The 20,289-nt window shown below is 50.4% G+C and overlaps 1 protein-coding gene and 1 pseudogene across 5 annotated transcripts in view; one reads left to right on the plus strand and one right to left on the minus strand.

Moving 5' to 3' along the window:
- The window catches only part of ACTN1 (actinin, alpha 1), a 114,954-nt gene that overhangs the window by 63,670 nt on the left and 30,995 nt on the right, over positions 1 to 20,289 (minus strand). The window lies entirely within an intron of this gene.
- Positions 6,776 to 7,303, plus strand: LOC105554417 (annotated as a pseudogene).

Here is a 20,289-nt window from a genome sequence, read left to right on the forward strand (position 1 = left end):
GAGAGGTCCCAGGAAAAGTCCTTGGGACCAAGGATCACACTGGGACGTTCCCACAGAGCAGCGGCAATGGCCTGTTCTCCTCTCAGCAGCCCTATCTGCACTCCACCCGCCCCGGCCCTGCACAGTCTCTGAGGACCCGGGACAGAGGGAGGGGCCACAAAACAGCCTGGACCCCTGCTCAGCCTCTCACTGACCTTGAAGCCACTGCCCATGTCTAATCCAGTTTAAAGGTGGTTTGAGGAGGTGAAGAGTGCAACTTTCCAGCCCTGAAGTTCAGGGTTGCAAAGAGGGACCTGGCCAGGTGCCAACACAGGGGCCCCAACCCAGGCCAGGGCTCACGGAGCTGGCCATGGAGACAGAATCACATTGTCCACCTTCTGTACAGGTCTCACAGCCTTGCTCTCACAGATGCCGCTAACATCTTTTCGTCATATCTTTCACAATTATCATGTTGATATACTTCCTTTAAAATGTGTTGGAAAGGAATATGGCTTTTGAGAACGTGCCTTCCCTGTCCCCCAGCTCAGACACACTGCAATGTGACTTTAGCCACAACAGGCCTCTTTGAGCCTCAGTTTTCATGTCTGTAAATGGGGGACAATGGCATCTCCCAGGCATGACTGAGAGGAAATACCCTTATGCAGTAAATAATATCAGCATAGTAATGTTAATTTATGTGAATAATGACAATATAGTATCATTGTGTCTGAAATATAGTAAGTGTGCACAAAGTGGTGGTTCCTGCCATCATCATCACTGCCTGAATTTTAGATTCTAAAAGGATGTCTGAATAATCACACTCTGCAGGGATCTGGGGTACAGAAGATTACCACAGAAGCATGAGTCAGGGGATGAGCTTTTACAGTCAAGCATCCTTCATACCCTTGGTCATGCGGGGAGGGAGGGATAAATCACAAGACCCTAAAGCAGGAGAGCCATGGGATTTGCTCGGATCACTCTGCAGACAAGTAGCTATGGGAATGCAAGGATTTAGTCACTCTAAAGAAGACACTGCAAATCCAGGCCTATCAACTTCTAAGAGGTGGTAAACCCAGGACAAGTCACTTGACATGGCTCTGCCTTAAGGCACCATCTGTAAAATGGGGGTAGTAATAGCACCTCCCAGGGGACTACTGGAGGAGTCAATGAGACAGTCCACTTAAAACACTGAAAATGTTATAGCAACTGCAATAATTATCCATTGTTACTATTGCCACCACAATTGGGGGTATAATTATTATACGTTTATGCTGTTAACACACCTCATAAAAGAATGTTAGAGCTAGAAGAGGTGTTAGGCACCACCCAAGTCAAACCTTGACTTTACAACTAAGGACACACACCAGAGAGGGTGAGCGGCTTTCCCCAGCCCACACGGCTAGGTTACATTCACAACCCAACCTCCCAACTCTTCCAGCCCCTCACACTTTCTGCTCCACCCAAATGATGTGGATTTCAGGTGCAGGCACGGATGGGTGCTGGAAGGGAACAGCAGAACCAAGGCTGAGATTCTCAGTGGCCAAACAGGTAAGCTGAATCTCATAGGGTATCACTGAAAATGGGTCACTGTGAAGTGAAAACACCAACCAGATGAAATCCAGGGGACTGCAGCCAGCATTGGCACAGAGAGTCTGAGCTGATGGAACATCAGCAGAGTTGGCAGAAGATGGGCAGCCTCTCTGGGGCAGCCTGGCAGAGACAGGCAGAGCCCAGAGACAGGCAGGTGGTTGTCAAGAGGCAAGCGAGATCACTCCAGATGGTAAGCAGACCAGACAGGCCTTTGAGGGGAACCTTGGGAACTGGGGCTCCATGACCAGGAGGAGAGACGAGAAGGCTGAGGGATTCACTGCAAATATCTAAAGACCCTCCTGTGAATGAGTGAGTCAACTTGCTGGGTACAGACCAGGCAGAACAGGCCAGTGGTGAGGAATGGTGAGGAAAGTGGATTCTAAAGCAAGATGGACCTGGATCCAGTGAGTGACTGTGCAGGTGACTTGACTTCTCCAAGCCTCCATCTCCACATCTGTAAAATGGGGATGGTAATAGAACCTACCTCACAGGGTGGGGAAGATCGTTGAAGCAGCACATGGAAAATGCTTAAGCACAATTACCCACACATAAGCCTCCAAAAATGGGAGCTACTATTATTAGAATGAAGGACAGAAAGTTTCAGGGAAGATTAGAGTTCGACATAATAAAGAACAGACCACAGGCTGGCTATACAGTGTGCTACCTGCGGCTAAAGGCAGGGCTCGGCAAAGGAAGGGATTCAAGCAGCTCCCTCCGGCAGAGCTAAGTAAGGTCCCTTACCATTCTGACTCTGAGAGCCTGAGGCAGCCCTTGAAAATGTTGCTTTAGAGGATTTTTTTTGCAGCGTCCCAAGTAGCTGGGACTAAAGGTGCACACTACCATGCCCAGTGTGATGTTAATATTGATTGTCAACTTGATTGGATTGAAGGATGCAAAGTATTATTATTCCTGGGTGCGTCTGTGAGGGTGATGGCAAAGGAGATGAACATTGGAATCAGTGGACTGGGAAAGGCAGACCCACCCTCAATCAGGGTGGGCACCATCTAATCAGCTGCCAGCACAGCCAGAATAAAAGCAGGCAGAAGAACATGAAAAGACTAGACTGGCTGAGTCTTCTGGCCTCCGTCTTTCTCCCATGCTGGATGCCTCCTGCTCTCAAACATCAGATTCCAAGTTCTTCAGCTTTGGGACTTGGACTGGCTTCCTTGCTCCTCAGCTTGCAGACAGCCTACTGTGGGACCTTGCTCTGTGATCGTGTGAGTCAGTACTGTCCTTAACAAACTCCCCTTTATATATACAGCAAGGTTTCTCAACCTCAGTACTACTGATGTTTGGGGTCTGAAAAATGTTTTGGTGGGGGCAGGGAAACTGCTGTATGCATCATAGGATGTTCAGCAGCACCCCTGGACCCCGCCCTAGTTGCTCATAACGTCCCCCAACCCCAAGCTATGACAACCAAAATTCACCCCTCAGTTCCTCATCTGGAGGAGACAAACACATATGCCACAGATCATAGTAACAGCAGCAGCTGATATGTATGGAACATTTGCTACATGCCAGATCCTCTCCCTGAGTGCTTTACCTCCTTTAACTCATTGAATCATCAAAATGACACTGTGGGACAAGTATTCTCCCCGCTTTAGAGATGAGGAAACTAAAGCAAAAGGAGGGGTCAAGTGTAGGACAAGTTAGTCCTCACCTCCCTGGTTTTTTTTTTTTTTTCTTTTTTTTTTTTTGAGATGTATCTCGCTCTGTTGCCCAGGCTGGAGTGCAGTGGCGCGATCTTGGCTCACTGTAACCTCCGCCACAGAGGTTCAAGTGATTCTCCTGCCTCAGACTCCTGAGTAGCTGGGATTACAGGCGAGCACCATCACACCTGGCTAATTTTTTTGTATTTTTAGTAAAGACGGGGTTTCACCATGTTAGCCAGGATGGTTCTCAAACTCCTGACCTCAAGTGATCCGCCCACCTCAGTCTCCCAAAGTGCTGGGACTACAGGCATGAGCCACCGCGCCCAGCCACCTCCCTGTATTCTTATGCATTTTTCTTGAAACAGTGGCCCTCTTGGGCTATCCTTTGTTTTTCTACCCAGAAGAAAACATGGCTATCCCAAAATACAAGTGTACCAGGGTACACGTGAGCTGCCCAATGGCAACTAGAACACGGCCTCTGTATCACAGCAGGAGGCAGCCTGAGGCAGAAGCAGCTCCTCTGTGCCTCATATGGGAACATGGGCCCTGGGCTGCCACACCTCCAATGAAGAAGAGACAGAAATCTGAACTTTTGCTGGGTGTAGTGGCTTATGCCTGTAATCCCAGCACTTTGGGAGGCCAAGGTGGAAGGATCACTTGTGTCCAGGAGTTCAAGACCAGCCTGGGTAACACAGTGAGACTTTATCTCTACAAAAAAATCAAACAAAATTTAGCCAAGCATGCTGGTGCACACCTGTAGTTCCAGCTCCTCAGGAGGCTAAAGTAGGAAGACTGCTTGAGCCTGGGAGGTCGTGGCTTACAGAGAGCCATGATTGTGCCACTACAGTCCAACCTGGGTGACAGAGTGAGACCCTCTCTCAAAAAAAAAAAAAAACTAGATTTTTATGTAGACTCCCTCAGTTTTGAAATGCTGCCACAGTGTAAAAAATAAGACATCCCACAGGCCCCCCAAAAATGTCGCAGGCTAAATCTGAATTAAGACCCAATGGGTCTTTGGTTTCACAATGGGAAAACATGAAAGCTTTCTAAGTCTCCTAACAAAGTTACACACATAATAATGTATGACATGTTAAAACAAGCATGCAGCAGACAGCTGTGCCTACCACAGTTAACACTCCTGACAGACCTTGGGGACATCAGCCATCTGGGAGTCGGCAAAAGCTGGCAAGATTTCCCATGAGGGGCAGCGGGCGCACCTCTCCTGGGGCTGGATCAATGAGGAACCCATGTCAAAACCTGTCACGTGGGCCTGCGGTTAGACATGTTATGCACATGCCGCCATGCCTTGTGAATTTTAAAAAGGCATATTTGTCACTTATTACATGTGTGAAGTACTTTTCTGATCATTGCCACTGTTGGTGGGTACAATGACAAAGGCACATCACTGTGGGCAGGCGACTAGTACAACTCTGATGGACAGCAACTCACCAAGGTGAACTAAGATGGGCACCAGCCCTTAGCCCAATTCTGGGCCACCATCCTGAATAAAGACTCATAATTCTAAATAAAGCAAAGGCTGTAAGCATACGAATGTTCTTGCCAGCATTCCTTGAGAGAGAAAAATTAGAGCCAGAAGTTATATTAATAAGGTATTAGGTTAAGTATATTAGGCTTCATCATCCACTTAATGAAATAGTACATGGCCAAAATGATGGGTTCTGAAACTGTTACTATGAAAAAAACTGCTTATATATAATTAACTCAAAAAGCAGGATTCAAGACTGTATGTACTCCAAATTTAAAACTATGTAAGCAATCACAAACACGAAAAAAATGACTAAAAACAAAACACATCAAAACGCTAACAGGGCTTGCACTCCAGTAACTGAACTGCTGAGGATTTTTTGCTGTTTTACAGTTGTCTGTAAATGTGGTTGGTTGCTTTTGTTTGTTTGTTTTTTGGTTTTTGGTTTTTAGGGGGTTTTTTTGAGAAGAAGTTTTGCTCTTGTTGTCCAGGCTGGAGTGCAATGGCGCAATCTCGGCTCACCGCAACCTCCGCCTCCCGGGTTCAAGCAATTCTCCTGCCTTAACGCTCCTGACTAGCTGGGATCACAGGCACGTTCCACCACACCTGACTAATTTTGTATTTTTAGTAGAGATGGGGTTTCTCCATATTGGTCAGGCTGGTCTCAAACTCCCAACCTCAGGTGATTCACCTGCCTCAGCCTCCCAAAGTGCTGGGATTACAGGTGTGAGCCACCACACCCGGCAGTGCAGTTGATTTTTATGATGATCTGCTCCTTCTCCCTTCTCCTGTCAGAGAACGCTCTGTTTTTTCTTTTTATTTATTTATGTATTTATTTATTTATTTTGAGACGGAGTCTCCTTCTGTCGCCCAGGCTGGAGTACAGAGGTGCAATCTCAGCTCACTGCAACCTCCACCTCTCAGGTTCAAGCGACTCTCCTGCCTCAGCCTCCCGAGTTGCTGGGACTACAGGCATGCGCCACCACACCTGGCTAATTTTTTTTATTTTTAATAGAGGCAGGGTTTTGCTGTGTTGGCCAGGCTGGTCTCAAACTCTTGACCTCAAGTGATCTGCCCGCCTTGGCCTCCCAAAGTGCTGGGATTACAGGCATGAACCACCACGCCCAGCCAGAGCACTCTGTTCTGATGTTTAAGTCTCAACACACAATCCAGGCCATCCACTCTGGCTGACCTCCCCAGAGAAACCTCCATTGACAAAGGTGCTTTTTCCATTTGTTGAACAGTGGAATAAACAAGATAACCCACCGGCAGCCAAACAAGACTAGCTGGGCAGTGGTGGGACAGCCCAGGCTCCAACCTCACGTGCTGGCCACACCTCTTCCAAGCACATCCTCCCACTCTCCCGGAATCAAAAATACCAGCCACCATTCAGGCCAGGAGAGTTGTGTTCAGAGGATGAGGTCAGGAAACCTGGGCCCTGCCCTGGCTCGGCCAGGCGTGTGACCTCAGAGAAGTCACTTCAATCCCTTCCAGTTCTGTTAGCCCAAACAAGTCCCTCCTACCTTGTAGGCTAGAGCCCAGAAACTTTCCCCATAACATGCCTAATTAGAAGACACAACCAAATAGCACCCAGCAACAATCTTTTGTTCCTGTGTAGGGTTTATTCTGATTGGTGGGCTCTCCCCCTTGCCAAACAAAGCCAAAAAATTCCCCAGGGACAATTTCATCTCCATGAACTCACAACATACTCAGTGTTTCAGTCTCAAGGAAGCCAGCTCCTAACCCTCCTCACCAAGCAGACCCCTGATATTAGTTTCCCGAACAGTATCTAAAAGCTTTATGCTAGAACCTCCCTAGCAGGACACAGAAGGATGGGGATCATCGGCTGCCTCCAGGGAGGGAAATGGGAAGGCAGGGGGTGGGGGACACTTGCTTTTCACAGAATATACTTTTGTTTCTTTTGAGTTTTGTACCAAAACCATTTGTATCAAAATGTGCTGTCATTACCTTTTTCTTTTTTAAGTATGCAAATATAAGGAAAGTCTGTCTAGGGGGTGGCGGGAGGAACTGTTACGGGAACTGAAGCTGCCGATTAGGCCTGATCAAGATGACAACTTCCCAAAAGCACCGAGACTTCGTGGCAGAGCCCATGGGGGAAGAGCCAGTGGGGAGCCTGGCCAAGTGAAGTCCTGGACAAGAAGCTGGAGGAAAGGGGCTTTGACAAGGCCTGTGTTGTCCTTGGCCAGTTTCTGGTGCTGAAGAAAGATGAAGACCTCTTCCAGGAATGGCTGAAGCACACTTGTGGTGCCAACACCAAGCAGTCCCAGGACTGCTTCGGATGCCTTCGAGAGTGGTGCGACGCCTTCTTGTGATGCTGTCTGGGAAGCCCTCGATCCCCAGCCCTCATCCAGAGTTTGCAGCCGAGGAGGGACTCCTCCCCTGTCCTCTACAGAGGAAAAGATTGCTATTGTACTCACCTCCGATGTACTCCAGGGTCTTTTGGGAGTTTTCTCCCCTAACCATTTCATTCATTTTTGGATTCTCACTCTTGCATGCCTCCCTCTTCCTTTTTCCCTTGCCAGTTCCCCGGTGACAGTTATCAGCTTCCCTGCATGGATCCCTGGCCCCGTCTCTCACCCCCACCCTCACTTTCAGTCCATTTGATACCATTTGGCTGTTTTTGTGGCAGAACAGTCACTGTCCTTGTAAAGTTTTTTAGATCAATAAAGTTAGTGGCTTTCAAAAAAAAAAAAAAAGAAAAAAGAAAAGTCTGTCTGGGAATATATACATTTAATTGTTATGTCAGACCTCTAGGATAGGATAGAGGGGACTTCCCATTTCACTGGAATTATTTGGCAAGGGTGGGACAAGTCTCAGGTATTACGGAGAAGGAAAAAGGATGTTTCCGAAATAAAGATGAAAAATGAAAAAATTATCCCATCTATTTAAAAGGATGAGTTTGGGAATAAAATAAGACATAATATAGGGAAAAGGCTCTGAAGAACTTCAAAGTGCCTTATCAGTGTAAAATCTTAAAGAAAGTCATAATTAGGGAGCAGGACATGAGGATACACCAGCAATCACACACACACATCTCCCCAATAGTTAAGACAGCAAACTGCTAACTGGGTAAGATGAAGGGCTGTACTCTGGCCAAGTGACCCCAGGAAATCACCCAAATGAGCTTCTGTGCTTCCTGAAAATGGTACACAGCTTCCTATACAAGGCAGCTTCTCATCTGATGGTCCTTCTTCTCCCTGAGTAGAACACCCAGAACTCTGGTCTAGGCTCATGTAGTCAAAAACAAACTCGTCAGCTTCCAACAGCCCTCAAGCCTCCCCAGGCAAGCACCCTGCCAGCCCAAGCCAGCCCCCTGCTGTGCGGGCAGGGTGTGTGAACTAGCAGGGTCCTTGGAGAAGGCCAGGCCAGCACCTGTGCTCAGGGCTGAATCCCCTGCAGCATCCACTGATGCTGAAGAGGTTACTGAGGTACAGCCGGGGTGTGCTGGAATCCCTCTGACCCCCATAGAGTATGGCCAGTCTGGCCAGGGCGTGGGCCCTGGATGGTTTGTCTAAGCAAAGCCCTGCCCAGAAGTGATCTCAGATGCCCAGTGTTCTGGCAAGGTAAATAGGAGTATCTGGCTAACTTATCAGGGGCTGACTGCCAGCCCTTCAAAGCCAGCCGTCAGCTGGTTCATGCGCTGATGAAAAGCAGAGTCTTCGGGAACATCTCCACCCAGATCTGCCTACTTCCCATCCACCTGGGAGTGGCTGCTGAAAAAGCTGACAACTGCCAGGCCTCTGCTGGGACCGGGCACTGCTCTAACAGCCTGTTCCCAAGACATGTGAGTGCTGGGGTCTGGTGACTAGAGTGCAGGGGACTAGGGGTGCACCTTGGACTTTGGAACAAGACAGACCTAGGCTCCAGTGCCAGCCCACACCTCACATTAGATCTGTCTGCTTGGACAGAGACTTAATCCTAGCCTCAGGATCCCTATCTGTAAAATGGGCATAACAAGGCCTACAATGGCACAGAATGAGACAGGACCAAATTAGACCCTATGTCCTGAAAGACTTAGCCTGGTGCTGTGTCCACAGCAGACACTTAAACAATGTTAACCCAGCAGGTCCCCACCACTCACTGACTGTACGGCTTTAGTTAAACTATCTAGGCATCAATTGCCTCACCTTACAAATGCAGATAAAGAACATCACCACTTTGTGAAGATTATGACAATGGAAGCAAAACAGCCAGAAAGATACCGCGGACACATCAGGAGCCCAGTCCATGTCAGCGGTCAGGATGCTCTCACTTCCCATTCACTGTCTATTTAATCAAAGTTAATCATTCACAGAGCAAGAAAGAAGTCCTGTGGTTTTTTTCTCCATTGATGAGAGAACTAGGAGACCGGCCTCTGGCCAAGAGGAGGAGACAGGGAGTGGGGAGTGGAGCCTGCATTTCCTGGTTTACACCCATCTACAGCCCATTTCAAAAGACACAGCACCACACACCCAGAGGGTCACCAGGGCCAAGAAGCAGGGAGCCCGCAGCTCTTTCTGGGAGGCTGTTTGACCTAACAAAGGCACCCTGCTTGAGAGGACTTCTGGGCCACCAAGAGACTGATCTGGCCTTCCTGCCATCCAAGGCCCCCTAGAAGGCAGACTGCCCAGCTCCTGCTTGCCTGGTACAGATGGAACCTATGGGCTCCCAGGAGAAATCAGAGCCGCTTTAAAACAGGTGGGCACACGATCCTAGTGAAGAAACAGGTCTGTCCTCTTAGCTCCTCGCCAATGAGAGTCAACTGCCTCAGCCAATCTGTCACCATCCACAGCCTCACCCCCTCCCAGGGACCCAAGAGCCCACCCCAACTGCCAGCCAACAGCAAGCTCTGTCCAGTACAGGCTTCATAATCCTGGACTCGTGACTGGGCCTCCCGGAGCCTTGGTTCTCACATCAATAAAGACTTCTGTAGGCCAGAATGATGATGGTGACAATAGTAATAAAATAAAGATAAAACGAGCCTGCAGCCCGTAAGGTAGTCACAAGGGAGGGCTATGTGAGCTAGTGCAAAGGGTTCAGTCCGCTGCCAGACGCAGACCAAGCACTCACTAGATGTTAAAACACAAAAGCACCTATGAAGACAGAAAGCAGCTTGATTAGTGGTTTCTTAGGGCTGGGAACAGAGGAGTTGGGGGGAGGTGACAGCTAAGGGGTATAAAATATCTTTCTAAGGTGATAAAAATGTTCAAAACTGATGACACAAATAGCTGCCCATTTATGTGAACATCCTAAAAACCATGAAGTTGTATAAATGGGTGAATTGTATGGGTATGTGAACTACATCTCAATAAAGCTGTTATTTCTCTTTTAAACTAAAATGTTCCAGGACCCCGCTAAGCCTTTTATATCAAGATGTGGTTTTGTTTTTAACCCATTTGGCCCATTGGCAAGAAACCAGGCTCAAAGGCAGGCCCTGGACCAGAGCCCTCTCAGGGGACTGATGTAATTGAGCTAGTTCAGCTACTGAACAGTGGCTGGTAAGCCTGCTGAGATGAGGATTACTAAATGGGAGGAGCTGGTCTTCGAAGCAGAGTGGCACCCGCTCCAGGAGGCCAGTGTGAGAACAGCCTCCTCCTCACTCCTCTGGGGTTACAGTTTGGTCCTGCCTGTAACCCCTCCCCCATGTCTGGAGTCTGATTCTGGCCCTTGCAGGTCTGAGAGCACACAGGCCTCAGCAGGCTGCAGCTCCCAGCAGTGGCCAGCACATTCCTTCCCCAAAGAAGGAAAAGCCACCAAAAGTGAGGTCATTTGGTTTTTCTGGCACAGATGCTGAGAGCTCTGGGTCACTCAATTCCATAGAGAACTCCCCCAGCTGACAGGGATTTGGCCCAGCCTGCCACTCATACAATATGGGAATCCGGGGTCTGGCAGACTCTGGCCCCTAACTTGACCCCTCCATGTAGTTGAGGTATGACCCTCAATCTTCCAGCTTGAAACCTCCATGGTCTTATCTGTGGAATGGGATGATGAAATCCACCCCTCCTGGGGTTGGGCTAAGAATTAAACAGCAGAAAACTAGACTTACGGTGGGGGCTCAAAAATTAAATATGGCTGGCTCTGGTATCTCACATCGGCAATCCCAGCACTTTGGGAGGCTGAGGCAGGAGGACTGCCTGAGGCCAGGAGATCAAGGCCGGCCTGGGCAACATAGCAAGACCCTGTCTCTACTGGAGAAAAAAAAAGAAAAAAATAGCTTCTGTCCTCTCCCCAGGGTCATTTCTCCTGAATGTGCCTTGCTGACCAGAAACAAGGAACCTGCCTAGATTCCAACCCCCTGTGTGGAAGCTCCTCTCCAAAGATCAAACCACTTATCATTACAAATTTGCAAGAAAGAAAGAGATACTGCTTGGACAAGGAAGTTTTCCAAGTCTCCTTTCTGTGGCCCTAAAATAACCTCCCAGCAGGAGCTTCTGTCCTGGTCTGTCCCACAGTCCACCCCTGGATCACTCATACCCCTGAAAGCACCTCCCTGGGCATAGTGACTGGGAACTCTGACCCCCATGGTGGTTCCGGTCACCAGGCTGTCGGCTGGAGGCAGCTGGAGCATCAGCTCTGTCAACTGCTTTTGGGGACCTGGGAGGGTTCCTGGAGGCCCCAGAGGACAAATTACTGTACCTCTTTAAAAGGCGCATGAAGCCCCTGAAGAGTAGCCAGGGTCCAAAGTCTGGGCTTACAGTGACTGGCCCAATGACAGAAGGGGAGAAGCGGGCAAAAAAACCAGAAAAAAGAACAGCAGAATAATTGAGTGCAATGGTTCTCAAACTTGACATGTAAACTTGAACATTTACCAGAATCGCCTGGAGGGCTTGTTAAAATACAGACTGCTGGGCCCCACCACCAGCTCCTGATTCCGAAGTTCTGGGCTGGCAGGGAAACTGCATTTCTAATAAGTATCCAGGTGATGCTGATGCTGCCAGTCCAGAGACTACACTCTGAGGACCAAGGCTTAGTGGCTAAGAACGAATTTGGGCACAGAAGAGCTGGGTTCAGTATGGGTCTGCCACTGACTAACCTTGTAACCTAAGCAAGTTCTTGACCTTTCTGAGCCTCGGTTTTCTCATCTGTAAAACAGGTACAATACCTTTCTCAACTGGGTTGGTAAGGAGTTTCAATGAGATAATCTATGCAAAAAGCCCAGCACACCCTAAGTAGTTAACAGTGTCTAGAGTTCATTACTAAAGTACAAGAAAGACAAGAGAAAGGGTGCTCACGGAAAGGCATGAGACAAAAAGAACAACTCCAGGACCCATGGAATTGCCCTTGTCAGTAAACAGTCCCAGGTAGCACCAAGGGATCATGGGGGTCATCTTGGTGCCCAGTGTGTTCCTTTATCTGGGCCGCAGGATCCAGCAGGCACTGCACCCCAACCTCTCTGACTCAGTCAAAACGTGATCAACAGGACCTCAGCACTGATCCTGCCCAAACTCCAAGCCAATGCCACAGTACTACCCACCTCCTCCCTGAGGGACAACCACCCAGCAGTAGCCACATGACTTTGCAAAGGAATTCTCAAAGCTCCAGGGAACCCAAGCCCTCAGGATGCCAGAGATACCAAGGGATGAGGGAACGAGTTCAGCAACTGTGGAAGCAACACAAGCCACCATAAGTCACACCAGTGATTTGCACCCTGGGGGTGGGACTGGAGCAGACATCCCCAGGGAACAGAACTTCCCGCAGGAACCTACGCAACAGGCAAAATTCTGTCTCTACAAAAAATTTTAAAATGTTAGCCAGGCATGATGGTGTGCCCCTATAGTTCCAGCTACCCAGGAGGCTGAGGTGGGAGGATCACCCCAGCCCAGGGAGGTCACGGCTGCAGTGAGCCGTAATCATGCCACTGCACTCCAACCTGGGAGACAGTGAGACCCCATCTCAAAAAAAAAAGAACTTCCTGCAGGGACTGAGGCATGAACGGGCTGTATCTATAAACCACCACTCGCTACAGAGGAGAGGTTTTCTGCAGAGCATCACCACGATTCTCAACACCACCCAGGAGGAAGTTTCTGGTTCCAGGAGAGCTGACTGGAGGAGGGGAGCAGTCTTGGCACGTGGAGAGTTCCTCTTCAGCTGCAGCTCAAAACTAAAATGCATCTCTTTACACCTAAGAGACTGGCAAACAATTAGAAAGGTGATTGATTATGCCAAATGTCGGTGGGGTTGAGGGATCCGGAAGCCCTCATGCCTGGCTGGTGGAGAGTAGACTGTACAGCCATTTTAGAGAGTAACCCAGCACCGTATCAGGAAATTCCCTCCAACCCAGCAATTCCCTGCTCAATGCAGTCGTCATACAGTTGCACTGGGATGTATGGGAGAACGTTCATCGTTGCCTCATTTGTGTCAGCAGGAGAGCAGCTGGGGACAATCTGCGTGTCCATCACAGAAGATTGTAGGATAAAATGTGACAGACACACAGTGGCCTTGCATGGCCCCGAGATGACACTGGGCCATGACGGAGGAGCCTAACGACCTCAATTCTCTTCACCTGAGGCTCAGCAACACAAAGTTTCTTCTCCCAAAACACACATACACAGATCAGCACCTTAAAAAGCAGCACAGAAACCCTCACCCAGGCCCAGGACAATGTGACCCGGTGCCGTCACTGCCCTCCTGGCCTGTCCACTAGGCCGGCGGTGGTCTGGGGTGTCAGCAGCCCAGCAGGCTGAGCAGCTCGCCAACACCTTGGTATGGCCAGCCCGGCTTGAGGGACAGGGCAGCAAGGTAGCAGCAGCAGGGAGCAGCAAGCTGAGCAACAGGAATGTGTCTGTGGAAAGTTCCATTTCCAGAAGGGTGGGAAGAAGGGCAGCTGTAGGCAGATCTGTCCACCTCTGCTGAGAAGCCCAGGGACCTCTGGGCGGGGCAGGACGGGATGAGGGGCTTCCGCCTATGGTCAGTGTATTCACAGTCCTCTTCAAAGATCAAAGAGATCCACGCCTGCTGTTCCCCACCAGCACCGGGGCTCCTAGGCTTCACTTCAGACACTGCAGCAAGGGCAGCCCCAGGGGTGCTTTCCGCTCCCCAGGACCCCCCTCCCCCGACCTTGAGAGGAAAGTTTAGTGTTCCATCCTCGGTTTCAAGATGGGGACACTGATGGCAACGTGTTTCAGGGAACCCCAAGGGGAGGTGAGGGAAGGAGAGGGAATCATATCCTAGGGTTGCTCAAAGGTGTTGGCTACCGTTATAACCACTCAGTGAGTGCCCATTCACTGTTGTCATCACCCACGAGGCATGTGCCATCTCAGCAAATCCACTCAACAATTCTAGGTTAAAGGAACAAAGCAACAGGACACCAAGGGCCAGTTCCCCACAGTCACACAGCTAGCAAGAGGCAGAACTGAGGTGTGAACTAGGTCTCTAGGACGTCAAAGCCTGAGCCTGCTCCACTCTGCTGGGAGACTAAACGCTTCCAGGCCAGCCTTCAGCCTCTGCTCAGGCTGGGGAATGATGGAGACTCATCCAGCTCTGCCCACCAGCCTGCACCAGTCCCTGCTCAGTCTCAAGCCACACGGGCTCCTGCTCAGCTGTGCCCAGGCAGTCCCTGGGCCCAGTGGACTAGGGAGGAGAGCCACAGGGCAGCCCAGGACACTTCGACGCTCAAAGCCAGCCCTGAGAGGAGGTTGTGGACCTGCTGGCCCCCTGGGGATGCAGAATGGGCCAGGCAGGTTTTTCTTCCAGGTCTCAGTTTTAGGGAAATGGAAAGAGAGTTAGAATTCTTCTCCCTTGGGTTTCTGAACACAAAGGCCATTGAGAAAGACTGATGAATAATTAAAGTGGCAGCCAAACCAATGATGTGTGCCAGAGTGTGGGCAACTGGCTTGCTAGGGCTTGGACTGGCCCAATGTTGGCAGCCTCCTTCATGCAGGCCACTGCAGATTCTACAGACTCGCCCAGGCTCCAGGCCTCCCCTGCCAGACAGCTGCAGCCAGCTTCATTCATTCCTTCCTTCCATAAATTCTTACTGAGCACTGATTCTGTATCAGGCACTGGGGTTACATCACAGGCAAATACAGTCCTAAGTCATGTCCTAAGTCATGGAGCCTGCAGTCTAATGGAGAAGACAAACAGTAAGCAAAGATTATATCGATGAGTGTATTTTTGTACACTAAGCTCCAGTGCCTATAGGAAAAGTCCTAGAAGGCATGAGGCTAAAACAGGACCCTGAACTGATCCTGGGGGGCTGTCGGGTGGGGGGCAGTGTGTCTGATCTCTGCCCCAAGGATGTCAGTGAATTTATAAGGCTGGGGAGTATTAGATGAAAAGTTTGTAACTGTGAAGGGGGCCTATATAACCTGTCATCCAAACCAAGGCACCAGGGGGTCTACTAATAATTACACCAGCATAGCAGGTATAGGCAGAGCTGTAGGTCACCCTATGCATGTGTGGGGCGCGTAGCAGGGTGGTTAGGAGGGTGATGCTGCCCAAGCAGAGGAAACAAAATAGCAAAGGCCCAGGCCAGACGCAGTGGCTCACACCTGTAATCCCAGCACTTTGGGAGGCCAAGGCGGGTGGATCACCTGAAGACAGGAGTCGGAGACCAGCCTGGTCAACATGGTGAAACTCCATCTCTACTAAAAATACAAAATTAGCTGGGTGTGGTGGCATGTGCCTGTAATCCCAACTACTCAAAAGGCTAAGGAAGGAGAATCGCTTGAACCCAGGAGGTGGAGGTTGCAGTGAGCTGACTGCACCACTACACTCCAGCCTGGGCAACACAGCAAGACTCCAGCAGAAAGAAAAGAAAAGAAGAGGGGAGGCGAGGGGAGGGGAGGGGAGGGGAGAGTGAGAGAGAGAGAGAAAGACAGAAAGAGAGAAAGAAAGAAAGAAAGAAAAAAAACAGCAAAGGCCCCAGAGAAAAGAGAGTAAGGTCTGTTCAAAAAACTGGGGGAAAAAAAAAAAGTCACAGTGCAGGAGGGAAGGAGAGGGTGCCAGAGACTGGAGATGAGCTAGCGACATGGGTGTTCGGGTGCCTGCAGCTGTTGTTTCTCCTGAGAGCAGTGGAAGTCACCGAAGACATTTTATTTTAGTTGAAAGAAACAAATGAGGCTGTGGCGGGCTGAGCTGGGGGTGTGAATCAGATGCTGGTTACATAATTCCACCTGCATCTTGGAAAGAGATCTCTAAATGCCATGGGAAGGGCAGATTAGAGATGGACAAGAGCGGCTGAAAAGAGAGCAAGCACGAGATCACGAAAAGGTCCCAGCCAGAGACAAAAGCAGCCAGTCCAGGCTGGCAGTGGAGGAGACGGAGAAGCAGGTGGATACAAGCAATACTCAGGAGAGACGGGGCGGAGGGGTAGAGGCCACACCCAGATTTTCAGACCTGAGTCAATAGAAGAAGGAACAGTCAGAGAGGCCACAGCTTTGCACCCATACTCCCTGCCTGCCCAGACACCTGGGGCAGCTCGCTGTTCACGGAAGTCCCCAAAGGGCCAAAGTCCTGAGGCCGCAGATCTAATTGAAAGGTCGGAGTGGAAGAGCTTCAGAGATCAGGATGTCGTTCCCAACCCACTGCCCCAAGTGCTCTACCAGTGTCAGCCCAATGAATCCGAACCACCCCAGAAGGCATCTCATTTTACAGATGAGAAAACCGAGGCCAAGAGGTCACAGCCACTCAAGGTCCCAGCAAACAGTAGATAGAGAAGCCAGAATTCCACCCGCAGTGGAAGTCGCACACTTTTAACCACAGGCTCAGTCAGCATGACTCTCCCCAGGGCCTGGCAGCAGGTCACCGTGCCCCGGCCAGACTCTCACAACCAACCATAACAGGGCCCCTCTGCTCACAGCCCACCAGCCCACCTCACCCCCAGGGTGGGGCCCAGCAGAGGTTGAAATCCTCCTTAAGGGCCTCTTAAGGGTAAAATGGAAAGAAAGATGGCATAGTGAGGACCTAAAAGGGTTTTTCTCTAAGGGACCAGGCCAACTTTGAGAAGGAGGAAGCAGACAAGGCAGTGGGACCCCAGTGCCTGACATCATCGGCTGACCCTGGAAATATGTATTCCTCAACTTCCCTTTCCAAACAAGGGAGCCAGCCCTGCCCGTGCTTCTAGAAAACTTCCCAGCCCAACAAAAAAGGCAGAGGGAGAGGGGAGAAGTGGCAGAAGTCCTACCCACAGGACTTCCAGGACTCCACCAGCAGCCCTGGGGAGGAGTCCCGGCCCCTCCCAACGGGTCCATGCTGCCTAAGACCACGCCTCCGCTCAGACACCTGTGGATTCCCAGCAGCGGCTCTGAGAAGCTCAAGGCCCCGCCTGCTGACTGCGGCCCTGGTTTTCAGAAGGCACACAAGGGGAAGCGTCCCAGTGAGGCTCAGAGCTCTGTCCCACGATCCATCCCCCACTCAGTCTCTGCAGGTCCCCAAGGCCATCATAAAGGCCCTCGGCCCTCACCTCCTTCCTGTCACTCCACCTCTCTCTGTCCCCACCTTCACCTTTTCCATGCTTTAGTGGAATGTTTGCAGGCACAATGGACACACAGCACTGGGAGATCTCAGTTCTAAATCTGCTTCCACCACAAGGAGCTCAGGGCCTCAGGCCAGCCCCTTCAAGCTTCAGTCTCACCTGCAAAGTCTCCTACTTTCCAAGGGGCCATACCTGCCTCATTCCAATGGGTCCCCGTGAAGATGGAATGACACAGCAACTGGCAGCGCAGTCTGAGGGAAACGGCATTTCCCAGACTGGCTCGATTATAAAAAAGGTTAAGAGTAGAGACCCCTCACCCCAACAACCACCATTCTGGTTCAGGAGTTCTGGGATGGGACTCACAGATTGGTATTTTAGCAAGTAACAAGTACTCCAGGTGAATCCTATAATCAGGCAAGTGTGGGCAACTCTGGGCTACAGAAACGTATAGGAAGTCTGCCTCACCGCATCTCTGTGTGGAGAAGAACGGTTCGCGAAAAGCACCCCTTGGCCCATCCACACACAAAATAACAACACCTGCCCACACTTAGGGAGCCTACCAGGCATGGGATGCCAACTTGGGTGGTTTACATCCATCATCTCATTTAGCCTTGGCAACAACTCTGCAAGACAGATTGTTTTTTACAGAGGAAGAAACTGAGGCTCAGAATAAGGACCAGCTCAAGGACACAGCAAGTGAGACAGCGGAGCTCGCCTCCACACCAGTGCTGCTGGCTCCAAAGCTGGGTTCTCCCTAACACCCTGCAGTCTCTGTAAGGTAAAATCTTCTGCAGGCAAGGGCTGAACACAGAATGCAGCTCCAAGCAGGATTCCCATTCCCATTCCCTCCCCAAAGCCTGGACAGGGCAGTCCCAATCATCCCACAGGAGAAAGGGGCACCCTACTGCATGGAAAGAGAAGCCCTTATTTTCTGTCCCCAAATATGAGGAGTACGGAGGCCCTGGAGCCTATCATCTAAAAAGGGAAGTAGGACCCACCTATGAAACAGTCCAATAGCAATCCAGAGCAGTGGGAGTCCTGAGCCACAATGCCTGGCGCTGGAGTGAGGGGCTCCAAGGAAAGGAGCTCGAGGTCAGAGAACAAGCTCGAGGTCAGAGAACACGGTGTATCTGGAGTGAAGCCCAAGGCACCGCCCTCATCACACATGCACATAATCTCTGCTTAGAGCACACAGCCGGCCCAAGCCAGAGTTTAGCAACTCCCATCTCCCTGGGGAGGAAGCAGTTTCCTTCTGCAGGGGAAGCTGCTGCCACCCAACCAGACAACCCCACATGCAGCCTCTCCCAGGGGAGCAGGGCTTGGACGGAGAGAAAGCATAAAGAGGTCTTAGGAAGTGGGCCTTCTGCAGGGAGTCCTCCCCAGGCCCTTCCACTTAGTAGAGGCACAACGGTGACAAAAAGCTGACATTCACTGACACTTACTTACCACGCACTTTATAACAATGACCCCATTTACTTTTCACAACAAGCTTATTAAGAAGTAGGGTTTTCTGGCTGGGCATGGTGGGCTCACGCCTATAATCCCAGCACTTTGGGAGGCCAAGGTGGGTGGATCACCTGAGGTCAGGAGTTCTGGCCAACACGGTGAACCCCCGCCTCTACTAAAAATACAAAAATTAGCCAGGCATGCTGGCGTGCGCCTGTAATCCCAGCTACTCGGGAGGCTGAGGCAGGAGAATGGCTTGAACCCGGGAGGCAGAGGTTGCAGTGAGCTGAGATTATACTCCAGCCTGGGCAAAACACCAAGATTCCATCTCAAAAAAAAAAAAAAAAAAAAGAAGTAGGGTTTTCTGATCCCCGTTTTAGAGACGGAAAAACAGGCTCGAGAGGGTTAAGTAAGCCGGCTAGCAAAGAGCAGGCCCCAAACCAAAAGCCAGGAGTTCTCCAATGCCAAATCCCAAATTATTTTCATGGCCTCTCTTTCTCTCTAACTGAGCATCCAGGAAGTACAGGCTACCAGACCAGCCACTACCAGGCCACAAAGAGAAACAACCAGCAGCTCTGCTCTCAGAGAGCTGTGATCTAGCTGACAGAACAGACACACTGCCTCCCGAGGCGCACGGGGTACCCAAAAGACAGCCGCGTGCAGATCTCTGCCGGGGTGGGGGTCAGAGCAGCTCGTAATGAAGCTCAAACCAGCGAGCCCACAGAGACCAGTCAGCTGTGCACAGGGCTCTGGTGAGGAGCCGCTCTGGGGCCCAACTTGGTGAAAGCAGGAATCAGGACAAGGAGCTCCTGCTCTGTTAGCAAGAAATAGAATTTTCCTGCAAAGGAAGCTAGGAAGTTTTGCATTAATCTCTGTAACTCATGGGCCAAAAATCTTTCTCACACTAACCCTCTGGGAGAGCCTCGGAGAGAAAAACAGCCCAGGACAGGAGGAACTGGGGGCAGGAGGAGGAGTTCATAAGAAGAATGGGGCTCTGGGTCCCAAAGTAAGCTTGGGGTCCCTGTACCTCCCCAGGGCTCCCAAAAGGCTGCATCCCCCTTCCCCAAGTACAAAACAGGAGGAGGTCAGGAGGAAGGAAGGGTGGGGACCTGGCCCAAAAAGGCCCTTCTGCACCACAAGATTCCAAAACTTTTCATTAGCTCTGCAGTTCCACAGTGTGCCCTCGGGGACCCAAATAGCCAGGCCAGCCCTAGCCTCTGCAGACAGCTACTGTGGCAGGCCTGGCGCTGGCAGGGGGAAGGGGTGGTATCCAAAGCCCTCTGCTGACCTGTTGACACTGCCCTGGGGACCCAAGGTGCCTGAGAGGCACAACCAGTAACAGCATAAAATATAGCAATACTACTTCTGAGCATATACACAAAAAAATTAAATTCAGGGACTCAAACAGGTATTTGTACACCCATGTTCACCGCAGCACTGTTCACAATGGCCAAAAGGGGGAAACAACTCAAATGTCCATCAAAGATGAATGGAGAAACCAAATGTGGTCATACATACAATGGAATACAATTCAGCCTTAAAAAGGGAGGAAATTCTGACACATGCTGCAACATGGACCAACCTTCAAGACATTCTGCTAAGTGAAATAACCCAGACACAAAAGAATAAATACTGTATGATTCCGCTTACATGGGGCCCCTAGAGTAGTCAAATTCATAGAGGCAGAAAGTAGAATGGGGTTGTCAGGGCCAGGGTCCGGG

The sequence above is a fragment of the Mandrillus leucophaeus genome, unplaced genomic scaffold (assembly GCF_000951045.1).
Source record: "Mandrillus leucophaeus isolate KB7577 unplaced genomic scaffold, Mleu.le_1.0 Scaffold641, whole genome shotgun sequence".
In the NCBI taxonomy this organism is placed as follows: Eukaryota; Metazoa; Chordata; class Mammalia; order Primates; family Cercopithecidae; genus Mandrillus; species Mandrillus leucophaeus.